General features: G+C 37.6%; 1 protein-coding gene across 1 annotated transcript in view; it reads right to left on the bottom strand.

The window, feature by feature from the left end:
- LOC310899500 (uncharacterized protein) overlaps positions 1-12,794 on the bottom strand; it is a 208,434-nt gene that overhangs the window by 43,093 nt on the left and 152,547 nt on the right. The window lies entirely within an intron of this gene.

The raw sequence follows: 12,794 nt of genomic DNA, 5'->3' as shown, positions 1-12,794 counted from the left end.
TAATGTTTTTACCATTGTTCGGAGTAATCAGGCACTATGCTGAGCAAGTATCAACATAAGCTATTTTACTCCTCCCTAATTAGTTCCAATAAAACCTAGTAATTATTATTATTTTAATTACCATTCAGAAAGCATGTGCTTGCTGTTGTGTTATTCCCAGGAAGGAAGCTGGGGAAGACCCTGTCTTTGACCCTAGTCCATGGCTGGCCACTGGCTTTGCCACCACTGCTGAAGACCAGGTAAAGAGGAGAGCTTCGTTCCTTACTCATACGTTACACAGCACATCTCTCTCAGGCCTTTCCTACATTGCTTCTGGACAGTAACAGAGCCAGCAAGTTCTTACCAAACTATTTTTTATGATATAGAAATGTCACTGCTTTCAAGCTGAATAAAATACTTTTGATTTTATTAAGTGTTCAGTTGAGAACTCACCAAATTTTCATTCCAACAGGACATAGTCTGATCATTTAAAAAAGGCTGGAAATGTATCTGAAATTTGAACATAGTTACTTTGAACTACTCTTCAGCACATTTCCATGGATTTATACTATTCTGATAACTTGGAATAGTCAGAAGCTCAGCTCATGGCTGCTTTGCATTCCCAACGTGACACAAAACAAGTGAATTGTACTAGGGAATTCACCCTTTCCTAAGTTATTTTCTCCTTTTTTCCTTTCTTTCACCAATGCTATATCAAATAACTATTGTGTATATGTATTTAAAACAAACAAACAACCCTTTACTGGAGAAATAAAAAATTCATACATAGAAGCTGCAATTTTGCTTCAACAGAAAATTTTCTTATTCCTTTTTTCTTTCTTCAAAAACCTTGTCTGAAAATCTATAACAAACTCATTCAGTCATGAAAACATGCTTAGCACTCTGTATGCACAGTGCATGAAAACTGTGGTGTGCCTTTCCAGAAATACACCCTGGCCACACACATGCACAGTGCTAGTGATCAGGTACATAGGTATAGGGCACTCTGAGGGGCTCGTGGGAAGTACGCCCTTTTGATGCAAAAATGTAATTGAGCAAAGAAATAGGGGGTTGTAGGCTGCAGTTTGCTCCATGGACTGGCCACAATGAGAAGAGAAGAATTAACTTCAGCCAAAACCAATAAAAGTACCTCTCCTCTCCTCTGCCTCTGAAATCCTCTGGGACACAGAGGTTCACCCAGACCATCACATAAATCGAAACTGTCAAATTTGTCAGTGAAACTATGCACCCAAATCCTATCCTAGCCCTAGCCATATGTTATAGACATATGTATTGAGCCCTTTATTCAGTGGGTACATGCTCCTTGTAGGACCAAGGAGAAAGCTGCAGTGTCTGATATACACATCCACCTACACAGAAGCTCGGCGAAGTGGGTAGAACTAGGTGCCCTAGGAGAGAAAATGGGAGTAACAGTTTCCTGAGGATTGCTAAGCCAGCACACTATTAAATACACCATCTAACATTGCTCTGTTCTTCCACTCTTGCAGCTACCACATGTGATGGACAAAATCCAAGTTAAACACTAACACCAGAGCATGCTCCAAGACAGACTACCAGGCCTCAGACTTCGCCAATACAATACAGTTCTATTCTCTATTTATTTTTGTAGTTCAAAGACCTGGCGGTAGCCCATTTGATGCCTGCCATAAGGACCAGTGCAATCCTGATTACTGCCATGAGATTTCCAAGCCCACAGATGGCTTGTACTCCAGCAGATGCCAGTCACCAAGATAGACTATGTACAAATAGCAGGGGGATTCTCTGAAAGAAAGAAAAAAGCCAGCTCCTATTTCCACTTTGAAAGCCCAGATGATAGGCTGCCAACTTGAGGACCTTGCTTCAATCACAGCAACCACATGAAAGACTTTATTCTGTTTATCTTGGTTCAATGAGGAAGCCAGTGATAAGTCTGCCATGAAAAAATTCCATCTTTTCCCCAAAGCTGGCACACTTGTCCCAAGATACGGGCTTTGATTTAATTTTAAGTGCAGTTATTTACAGTCATACCATAGAATGCATGAGTTTTTTTCATCCTACCAGATGACTTCTTCCTCATAAGCAGGTTGTGAATACTTGAAAATTCCTCCAGAGCACAATGGCATCTCTGAGTGGAAGTGGAGAGAAAAAAAGAGCAACAGATCTTCCTACAGCTGCGACATAAGCATGCAGCCACATCCTTGATGTGTGTACCCAGCCAGGCAGCAAGAGGTGCTGGAAAGAAGAGCTGTGGCCCACACGTAGGAGGGATGAGGTGTGTGATGCAACTAGTCTTTTCTTCTCCCACTAGTCTCTCTGAAGCAAATAGGACAAGTACAATATTAAATAAAAAGATGAGACTGGTGCCCAGCTACTGAATCTGGAGTATTACTTTGCCATGGAATAGCAATAACAAAGAAAAACAAAGATACAGACTAATTGCAGATAAAATCATATACCCCTCTTCCACATAAGCTAGCTGTGGTTGTTTGGCTGTGGAATACTGTGAATAATTGAGCAGGTACTGCTGTTCCTGTAAATTAGAGCAGTATACTTTTGCTTCTATCTAGAGATTGCTGGCAGGCCCCAGTGCTGCTTATGGTGCAGCCAGATTCTGTAGTTTTGTTGCATTAGTTTTCTGGGCTCACCAGATACTTCATAGGGTTTAAATGACAGTGAGTGCAAATCTCTGTCTACTAATAATAAATTTTAGAAGGTGTGAAATGGCCAACAAATTATTTTGAACCCAATGACTGCAAGGCAGTGACTGTGACGATGAAGGGAGTATGCAGTAGACATTATTTAGGGACAGGTTGCTAAAGGACTTTGGAAGCAGGCATATTAACAGGGAGACGATTGAAAGATATTTATAGATGTTTGATTCCTGATAGCTACACAAAGCCTCAGCTTCTGGCAAAGACATAAATGGAAATGGAGAGGAAAACTCATTTGAGATTTGCAGAAAGATGCATAATTTTTTAATTCCATAGGTCCATTATTTTCAGCACAACCATTTTTACTCTTGAAATGTAGGTTGTATTACTACGTTCACTTCTGAATTCCCAGCCCCTGGCACCCATAATTCAATTTTCTAAAAAAATTGTCTAAAATTGTCTAAATTGTCTAAAAAATTGTCTAAAAAAATGTCTAAATTTGTCTAAAATTGTCTAAAAAAATTGTCTAAAAAAAATGCTGAGGCCTCTATGCTGATATCTCAGCAAACATAATACTTCATCTCTAACTGTATCCTGTTTAGTCTGGATTTGTTCACTAGCAGCAGATCTGAAATACAGCCTTGCAGCATATTCAGTAATAAACACACAAAACTGACAGGCAATAATTTCCTAGTTTTTATGGAAGATAAGATATTTTGCAAAATTTTGCCATACTGTGTGATCATGCCAATTTACCTCTCTCAGTGAGATAGAGTTATTCTTATTGCAAGATAGTAGGAGATGCTGCTATAAATCTTGCAGTATCTTGCAAATGTGCAATTACTCTTCACAAGTGCCCAGATGGGGATTATATCTCATTATATCAAGTGCTATGCAAAAAACAAATGTCTGGCTGTAATTAATGGGGTTGGAAACTTCAAGAACAGATCTGCTGATGAAAAAAACACAAATGGTCAGAGTTTCAGCTTGAATAACAACCCAAATGACTGGATGTTTATCTTAACCTTGTCCAAAGTATGTAATCATCCTGAGAATGCAAAACTGGACTGAATCACAAGAATGACCTTTTTTTGCAAGCTTTCCACTACATCCTTTGTCTATATGTTGAAAATATGTCCAAAATTCTTCCTTTCTCATGCTACAGTAGCACTTAGATTTCTGACCTTTTTTTTTTTTTTTTAGAAACAGAAAAAACAGAAATAGCAGATCCCTGAAAATAAATAAATAAATAAATAAAACCAATTTTACACAGCATAGGGTGAGAAAAAAGGTCCATTTTGGTGAAAGCTTAAATTGATTATTATTTTAGGAAAAGGAATTCACACATGAACACATAGATGTAAAATAGTATTGCCAGATTCCCAGTTACAAGCCCTAATCAACATTTCCAGCACAAAACATTCCCTTCCCCCCTCTTAAAATATCACCGATTAATCAGTTCATTTCATTTACCACTGTAGTGTTCTGAAAATAGACATTATCTCTGGAGTATCTTTTTCAAGAACATCTTCTGGCCAATCCACAAACTTTTCAGTATTTCATTCTAATTTGACCCACTAACACATTTACCCAAAGAAACATTTATGGATCATCTCAAAGGCAAGGCAGGGAGAGGTAGCTGTACTGGTTTTTTTTTTTTTTTTTTTTTTTTTTTGTTTGTTTTGTTTTGTTTTTTTCCCTTTAGTTTTCTGTAACATTATTTGCTGAACAGGTTCGACTGAGTATATATTCAGACATGCTCTTACTGAAATTTGCTTTAATGTTAGTCATTAACAGATCTTCATACTTCTAAATATTCTTCTTTTTACTGCCAACACAGGTAAATAAAATTGCATTCAAACATTTTTTTTCTCATTGTATAATAATTTTTTGATTAAACACACCAAGTGCTAATCCATCTCTAAAAAAGTGTTACACAGCGAGATGTAAGTTTTCAAGTTTTGCTGAAAATTTCATAGTAAACCTATTCTATTAAGCATAGGACAGGTAGGATTAGATTTTTAAGGTATAAAGTGAAAACAGCAGAAATTTTCATTCAAGAAAAATGACATCTTATAAAAAGGTGTCAAATTTATGATTATACCAGTTTTCCTTTCATTCTCAGAATTGTAGAGAAACAAAAAGGAAAGCAATCCCATTTTCTTTCTATTGGAAGAGCAAAAGGAGCCCAAAAGCAGAGGTGGGTAAATTCTGTTTATCTACCTTTAATTTCAGCCTCAGTGTCACTTGTCGGTCAGAGCTTATGTCAGGATTTCACACTTATTAACTGGGTCACTTTTACTGAATCCTTGCAACCTTTACTAATGTATAAATCATAAAGCATGAAGGTATACTTTCATTTTGAGTTAAGTTTACAGAACAAGTAAGCAGGAAAACTACTGCTCTGCTTTTCAGCTCCCCAAGCCTGTCTCCAAAATATTTAATGACCCTAACCCAGCAAAGTCACTGTGCAGATGGATGCCACTTAAACAAACATCCATAAACACATGATGAACAAGTGGAGCCATAACAGCTATTTTGAGATGGATGGCACTAGTTTCAGAGAAAACTTCCCTTAAAAAGAAAGGCTATTGAATCACCCTTTCATATCTGCAGCTACATTAATCAGCCTCAGGTTTCTCCATGATGAAAAATGAGCAAGTGATGTCCAGCATTATGCTTGAGCTTTCTTCTAAAAAGAGAGGAAATGTCCTGCAGGCTGTGTGGAGCTGAAACTGCCACTTAGCAGTGACTTGGTCATTGGGAAACTGAAATCCACAAATCTGTTCTATTGACTTAACCAGTTTGCTCTTCTAAATTTTCCTTGCATTTTTTTATATCCTGTCTACAAATAATCAACTTATCTCTCTTTTGTACTTGTTTCTGTTTAATGCTATGCTTTTACAAGAGAATTGAAATGCTTGCACTAATTGGTCCTAATAGTTGTCCTTGAAAAATTTTGAAAAATTACTGTTGTTTTGTGTTTGGGAATACAAATACTGACAAGATATGCCAACACTTAATTTGTTCTTGTACCATTTAGTAGGTGAGTTGACTTTGATCACTCTTAACACTTTAAAAAAAAAAAAAAGGATTGAACAATGTAAAATAAGTATGCTGAAACATTTCTGCGTTCCTGAGCTCTCTTAGTCTCTTTTTTTGATCTGTACAACTCAGAACAAGGTATGAGGCATATTTTGCGCCATATTATTTATGAACAGCTTGTTCAGGAGAATTTCTCTTTATCTGGGAGTATATACTTGATAGTGTATGCTTATCAAGAAATACACAATACTGAATTGTTGTTCTGAACTTTTAATGGATAGCAAGCTAAGACAGAGCTTTGCCTAGAGATAAACACAGTATTACCCGGATGTGATGATATGCTCTTGCTTTCATAAAAATAGTATAAAGGAAACCAGAATAAGACTCTGATTGTTTACCTATAAAATATATTTTTTTTCCAACAGAAACTAGAATAGTTTAATGTGTTGATTTTTACATCTTTCTAGAGTCTTTTAAGAAAACCGGCCTGGAGTTTGGAAGGTTTGGACACTGTATTTAAAAGATACTAGTGTCCAGATTGTAAATTTGACTATTTCTCCTTCTCTGCAGCATTTAACAACATTATGACAAACAGAAAAGAAACAAACTCTGCTTGTTAGTATACTTACATAATTTCTAACATTAAAAAATTGTTCTGTGCTATATCTTCTATGATTTTTTTCTAACAAAACAGGCGATCAGGCCCAGTCAGCATGGGTTTATGAAAGGCAGGTCCTGCTTGACGAACCTGATCTCCTTCTATGACCAAGTGACGCGCTTGGTGGATGAGGGAAAGGCTGTGGACGTGGTCTACCTTGACCTCAGTAAGGCTTTTGACACCGTTCCCCACAACATTCTCCTCGAGAAACTGGCTGCTCGGGGCTTGGACTGGCGTACGCTTCGCTGGGTTAGAAACTGGCTGGATGGCCGCGCCCAGAGAGTTGTGGTGAATGGAGTCAAATCTGGTTGGAGGCCGGTCACTAGTGGAGTCCCCCAGGGCTCGGTACTGGGGCCGGTCCTCTTTAATATCTTTATTGATGATCTGGATGAGGGCGTCCAGTGCACCCTCAGTAAGTTTGCAGACGACACCAAGCTAAGTGCGTGTGTCGATCTGCTCGAGGGCAGGAAGGCTCTGCAGGAGGATCTGGATAGGCTGGAGCGATGGGCTGAGGTCAACTGCATGAAGTTCAACAAGGCCAAGTGCCGGGTCCTGCACCTGGGCTGCAACAACCCCAAGCAGAGCTACAGGCTGGGAGATGAGTGGCTGGAAAGCTGCCTGGCCGAGAAGGACCTGGGAGTATTGGTGGATAGTCGGCTGAATATGAGCCAGCAGTGTGCTCAGGTGGCCAAGAAGGCCAACAGCATCCTGGCCTGTATAAGAAGCAGTGTGGCCAGCAGGTCGAGGGAAGTGATTGTGCCCCTGTACTCGGCTCTGGTGAGGCCGCACCTCGAGTACTGTGTTCAGTTTTGGGCCCCTCGCTACAGGAAGGACATGGACGTGCTCGAGCGAGTCCAGAGAAGGGCGACCAAGCTTGTGAGGGGTCTGGAGAACAAGTCTTACGAGGAGCGGCTGAGGGAGCTGGGCTTGTTCAGCCTGGAGAAGAGGAGGCTCAGGGGCGACCTTATCGTTCTCTACAGTTACCTGAAAGGAGGCTGTAGAGAGGTGGGGGTTGGTCTATTCTCCCACGTGCCTAGTGACAGGACGAGGGGGAATGGGCGAAAGTTGCGACAGGGGAGTTTTAGGTTGGATGTTAGGAAGTACTTCTTTACCGAAAGGGTTATTAAGCATTGGAACGGGCTGCCCAGGGAGGTGGTGGAGTCACCATCCCTGGAGGTCTTTAAAAGACGTTTAGATGTAGAGCTTAGGGATATGGTTTAGTGGAGTACTTAGTGTTAGGTCGGAGGTTGGACTCGATGATCTTGAGGTCTCTTCCAACCTAGAGAAATCTGTGAATCTGTGAAAAACCAGTAGAATACACTTCTAGCAGTTGACTCAGTCTCCATCAATATCAACTGAAATACCCAAGAGTAGAACTTGACAGAAATAGTAATACTATTCCTAAGAAAAAAAGAAGGATAAAAAAATCTGAGAAAATAACTTAAACCCAAATCCTTAGAACCCCCCAGAAACCCTTGAAAATACTTACTTTTTTCATAGCAAGAAGAAACAAACAGAAAGTTCTGGCCTCCTGAATGCATGCCAGGAAAGCTCCTGTCATTTGCTAGAAAGTGAACTTACAGCAGTGAAAAAGGTGCCTTCAATAATCCCAAGAAGGAAGCAATAAGAACAGTAAAATGATATGAACAGCCTGGTAGGTAGTAATTACAACCATAAAACTGTTGCTGTTTACTCACTCAGCTTTTTATAGCTATCATGGCAAAATAAATGTGAAAGGGATGATGAAATAATTTGGAGAAGTTTTAATCATTTGAGAAGCTCATCGTGTCCAAGAGAGCTGTAAAGACTGAAAGCCCAAAAGGGCTCACTGGTAAATTTGATAAATGGGCAGTCTACTGTGTTTTCTGAGAAAACCTGATAAAGACAACTCTATGTGAATACAGAGTTGTTTAGGAAGGAAAAAAAAAAAAAAAAAGGTTTATTTTTTTTTTCTGAGCAATTAATTTAGAAATGTTTCTTGTATGAATAATTTCACTATTTCTATTTCAATTTCATGACAACAAAGAAGATATAGATTTAATGGGAATTTCATGCTCAAACCAGCTCTGATACTGCATAGGAAACTGTCAAAATTAAAAATTCTGCAAAGAACACAATTTGTGAAATTTTAGTTCAGAGCCAAAGCATTTAATTTTTTAAAAAAATAGTAACTTTCAAATAAAATAATTCATAATAGTTCATAATGTTGATATATGAAGGTTTAACATTTTCTAAAGGAAGATAAAGTAGTAAATAAAAACTATCACACATTTGAATTGTGTGTAGTTGAAAAACTAAATGAAGTTTCAAGGTTTTAATTCTGTCCTAATTTAATTTTAGCATGCAATGACATGATAGAAGGATTATTAAAATAAATGGCAATTTCCATAGTCGGAAGCTTTCTGTGTCACAGAAGACTTAATGTTTTGTTAATGTGAGGAGACCAAGAGGAGATAAAGGAATATGGTGAAGAATTGGTGAAGAAAGTCTATGCTGAAGAATTCTTTTCTGTGTTTTTAATATATTTTTGCTCATTACCAGATGGATGAGCATCTGAGAAACTATTCTTGATTAGTTTAATTAGTAACTAGTTTAGAAAAACCAAAGCCCACCTAATTCAGTAATGATATTAATATCCAATAACTAGGTCACATTACCCCCAATTACTATAGAGATTACAGAGTTCCTTATGGAAAAAAATCTTTCCATATCATACAGGACATGAATAAAAAGCTGGGATATGTCTAGTGCAGTAATGGATTCAGTCAAGCAGAAAATTAACCAACACACAGCGGAGGGTGGCGGAAGGGACACGGTTGTCTCACAAACTGTTTGGAGACAAGTAAATTTCACTCAGAAATGAAAGACTAGATACTTTCATCCACCAACCAGAAATTAGTGCAGCAGGTAGCCAGCAAGATATCCTTCAGGCAAGACTGGATTTGTTCTGTGTCCCTCATGCCCATTTCTCCTTCAACATACTTAATAAGCCTGGTATGGGGAGTCTTGGCAATTAGCAGAGCAGCTATCTCTGGCACTGACTTCCGCATGTGGGCTAAGAAAATTTAAGAAAATCACGGAAGTCCTTATTATTTCAAATGTCTTCCATCTGTTTTCAGTCAATGAGAGCACTTTCACACACCATGAAAGTACCATGTTGCTGAGAACCTTCAATACTACAAAATATTTTCAGATGATGAATAACAAAAATCAAACAGAAAAGAGATACACATATTCGCTAAAGGAAAACTCTTGAGGAAAAGGCTATGCCTAATCTATCTAATCTGCATGTAATGGGTATTAAGGTCCTGATTTCACAATTTCCAACACTCTTCAAGCCTACACTGAAGCCTTCAGGACTGTTCTGCTTTGTCTGGAAACAATATATTACAAGGAGGATAAAAACTAACATCAGTTTTCTCCCCACCTGAAGTCACAAATACTCAGAGTCCCACAGATCAGATATAGCTAAAGATCCCTTATTTGATGGTATGGACATGCATAGGGTTATACAAGAAGCTGACATAGGGATCTCATAAGCAAGATAAGAACCATATCTTTTATATCCATCTATGTATACAGTAATCAACAGTATAAGACATTTAAAGATATTTATCAGTTTAGCAGTATTATCAAATGTTTCTCACATGAAGAGAAAGAAACTCAAAAACACACAAAAGAAAGCCCAAAGCCAGCCATTAGCAGTTGTAGACATGATAGCACACTTAACTTGGATTGATTTATGCAGTGTACAGGACACAAACTTCTACCTCCATAGAAGTAGGTAGAAGCAAGCAACTGCTTGCTCTTTACACTAAACTAAGATGTTATTTATGCTTGAAAAATACTTTTTAATTTATTTTTTTTATATATTTACATATGTTACATCAACCATTAAAAATAATTGTAATGAACAATGTAACCAAACCAGATATATTTGAAATTGTTCATCTTTAAGCTGATTTATTTCTTTTCAAGGCCTACACTAGGTTTGTAGATATGCCTTACTATGATATATGCCATCAGACATAGGCATGCATGTTCAGTACTTCCAGGGGATTATGTGGTTATACACTAGACAAATTTCAAGGTCCTTAAATTTTCCCTGCAGTTTCATCTCAGAGGTCAAGATTTTAATTACTAGGGACAAATTTATTTTTAAGATGGGATTATTATAAGGTTTTTCACTGTGATTTATTCTTCATTGTAATCAACATTGTTAAGAGCTCCAGTAATGTACAATTTATTAAAAAATAGTCTTTTTCCTGGTCTTCTTTGAAAATGTATTCTGTTTTGCAACCATATCTTTTCTTCATAAAATAGTTACAAGTCAAAATGACATGCATCAGCGGCCTTTAAGAATAAAAATAAAGCTATTTTCCAAACTTTTTCCCTCATATCGAAACACTGTTTAAGAGAACTGTAGTTTTCAATTTGCATGGTAGAGATGCAGTAACCAACTGGAAGACGGTTGCTGCCAGGAACATTTGGTGTCAATTACTCTATGGCTGAAGAAAAAAAAATATATATATATATATATATATACATGTATATATATGTGTGTGTGTGTGTGTGTGTGTAATTTTTAGAGAAACTGATGAAATCTCACGTTTTCCTTAGGTTTGTCAGAATTGAGAATTTTCTGCATTTTCTGTTCTGTCAAAAGGCAGTTTGTCCCAGCAAAACATCAAGATGTCTTTATCTAAGTAATTGCCCCACTTGCATTCTCAGCAGACCAGAAAGTTGTACTATTTTCATGAGCAATAATGAGAATACTAGAATGTGATTATTAAATGCAGACATCTGAGGGACAGAAATTGTAAAAATGGAGGACAATTTTCCACTTACGCTTATGTAAATGGCTGCCATTATTATTCCTGGAACTGTCCCATGACCACTGCTATTGGTGGTCACATACCTTGGAGCTCAGATCTGTCTCTGTGCTATGTGTAACTTACTTATCGCATGAGTAGACAGAATCAGGCCCTTATGATCTTAAAAAAAATTAAAAATAAAAATAAAAAATAAAAATAAAAAAGTATTGTAAGTATTGTTCTTACACTTTTCTTAAAATAATTTTTTAGGCTATAATAAAATATACATGGAGTGTAATTTTCAGTTCATAAAGAAAACTAGTGATTTCTGGGTTGAAAAAATGACCTCCAATGAATAATAAAGTCCTTGCTTGTGGCTTCAGAACTTAAACCCCATAGGTTTTCACCTTTTTCAATCCCATAGAGCAATTCCTTTCCCTATAAACTAAGGCTCCAGCCCACATCTGTTTTATCATATATCTTTAAAATGTCATTTTAGGCTAAAAATGTGCTAAATGAACTTTAAGTATGTTCTACCAATCGTAAAAAGAAAACTGCACATAGACCTCCAAAGACAATGTAGAGTATAGAAATTGTGTCATGCTGGGAAAGAAAACAGTCTAGCCATAGCTGTTCATAGTCTGCTGGCAACCCAGCAGTAGGTCGATCAAGCTATTCTTGGTTCCTCCAAAGAAAAACAGTATTTCCCTTTCAATCTACCTTTGTGTCCCTAGTGTGTGGAGGCTGCATTGGTGTGCATAGCCAAAACGATCACTCTCAACTTCTGAGCATGCTGGTTCACCTGTACTACAGCTGGACAGGCACCTCCTGGAGATAACTGGGGGATGAGAGGGTGTCACTGGGATAACAGTTACTAGTGAAGCTCAAGTTTCTCAGCAGATTATCAAGGTCTATGGCTCGTGATTAGCAAACTCCAAGTACATTTATTGAAAAAAAAAAAAAAAAGAGCAGCTTTCTTGAGCTGGCACAGTCTCTTCTGTAAGTTTTGCAATCTTGTATATCACCAGAGCTATAAAAGGAGGCCCAGAATGTGATCTCATTTCCATCACATCTGGAATGATTCCACTGAAGTCACTAAAATCCCTTTCTCATGTCTCCAGAAGAACAGGCTGCAATTACTCCAAAAACTGTCTACCACCAGAAAGGGAGGTAGGAATTCTCCTTTTCTAGGGGCACATTTGGCTAAACCATGCAAAACCATGTCCCACACTTCAAGACTTCCACCTACCTGTGCTGGAGACTAGGTTTTGGAGTTGCTATGCATTTTACTCTATTGAAATTTAAAAAATTCTATTTTTAGGTGCCTCATGAGTTCATTGTGAAGTATAAAACATGTAGTCACTGAAGTTTGCATCCTTGTAATCTTTTTCTGATCATTATTTACCTGAAGATGTGTGATGAAAACTTTTTCTAAAAGTCTGTGAAATTAAAGGTCTTAATTCCATTTACAGAAGAGAATATTAAAACTGAAGGGAACCCACACAACAATTTATCTGGTAACCCACTGCCAAGACTGTTTCTAATTTTATTTTGGTGAAACTTGGGAAAAACATTGTTACCGCTTCTTTGTCTCCTTCTCTTAGCATAATTAGAGAAAAGTTGGCTTAGTCTTCTTTTATTTATTTA

This window comes from Anser anser, assembly GCF_964211835.1.
Source record: "Anser anser genome assembly, chromosome: 4".
NCBI lineage: Eukaryota > Metazoa > Chordata > Aves > Anseriformes > Anatidae > Anser > Anser anser.
This window is presented reverse-complemented; position numbering and strand designations above follow the sequence as displayed.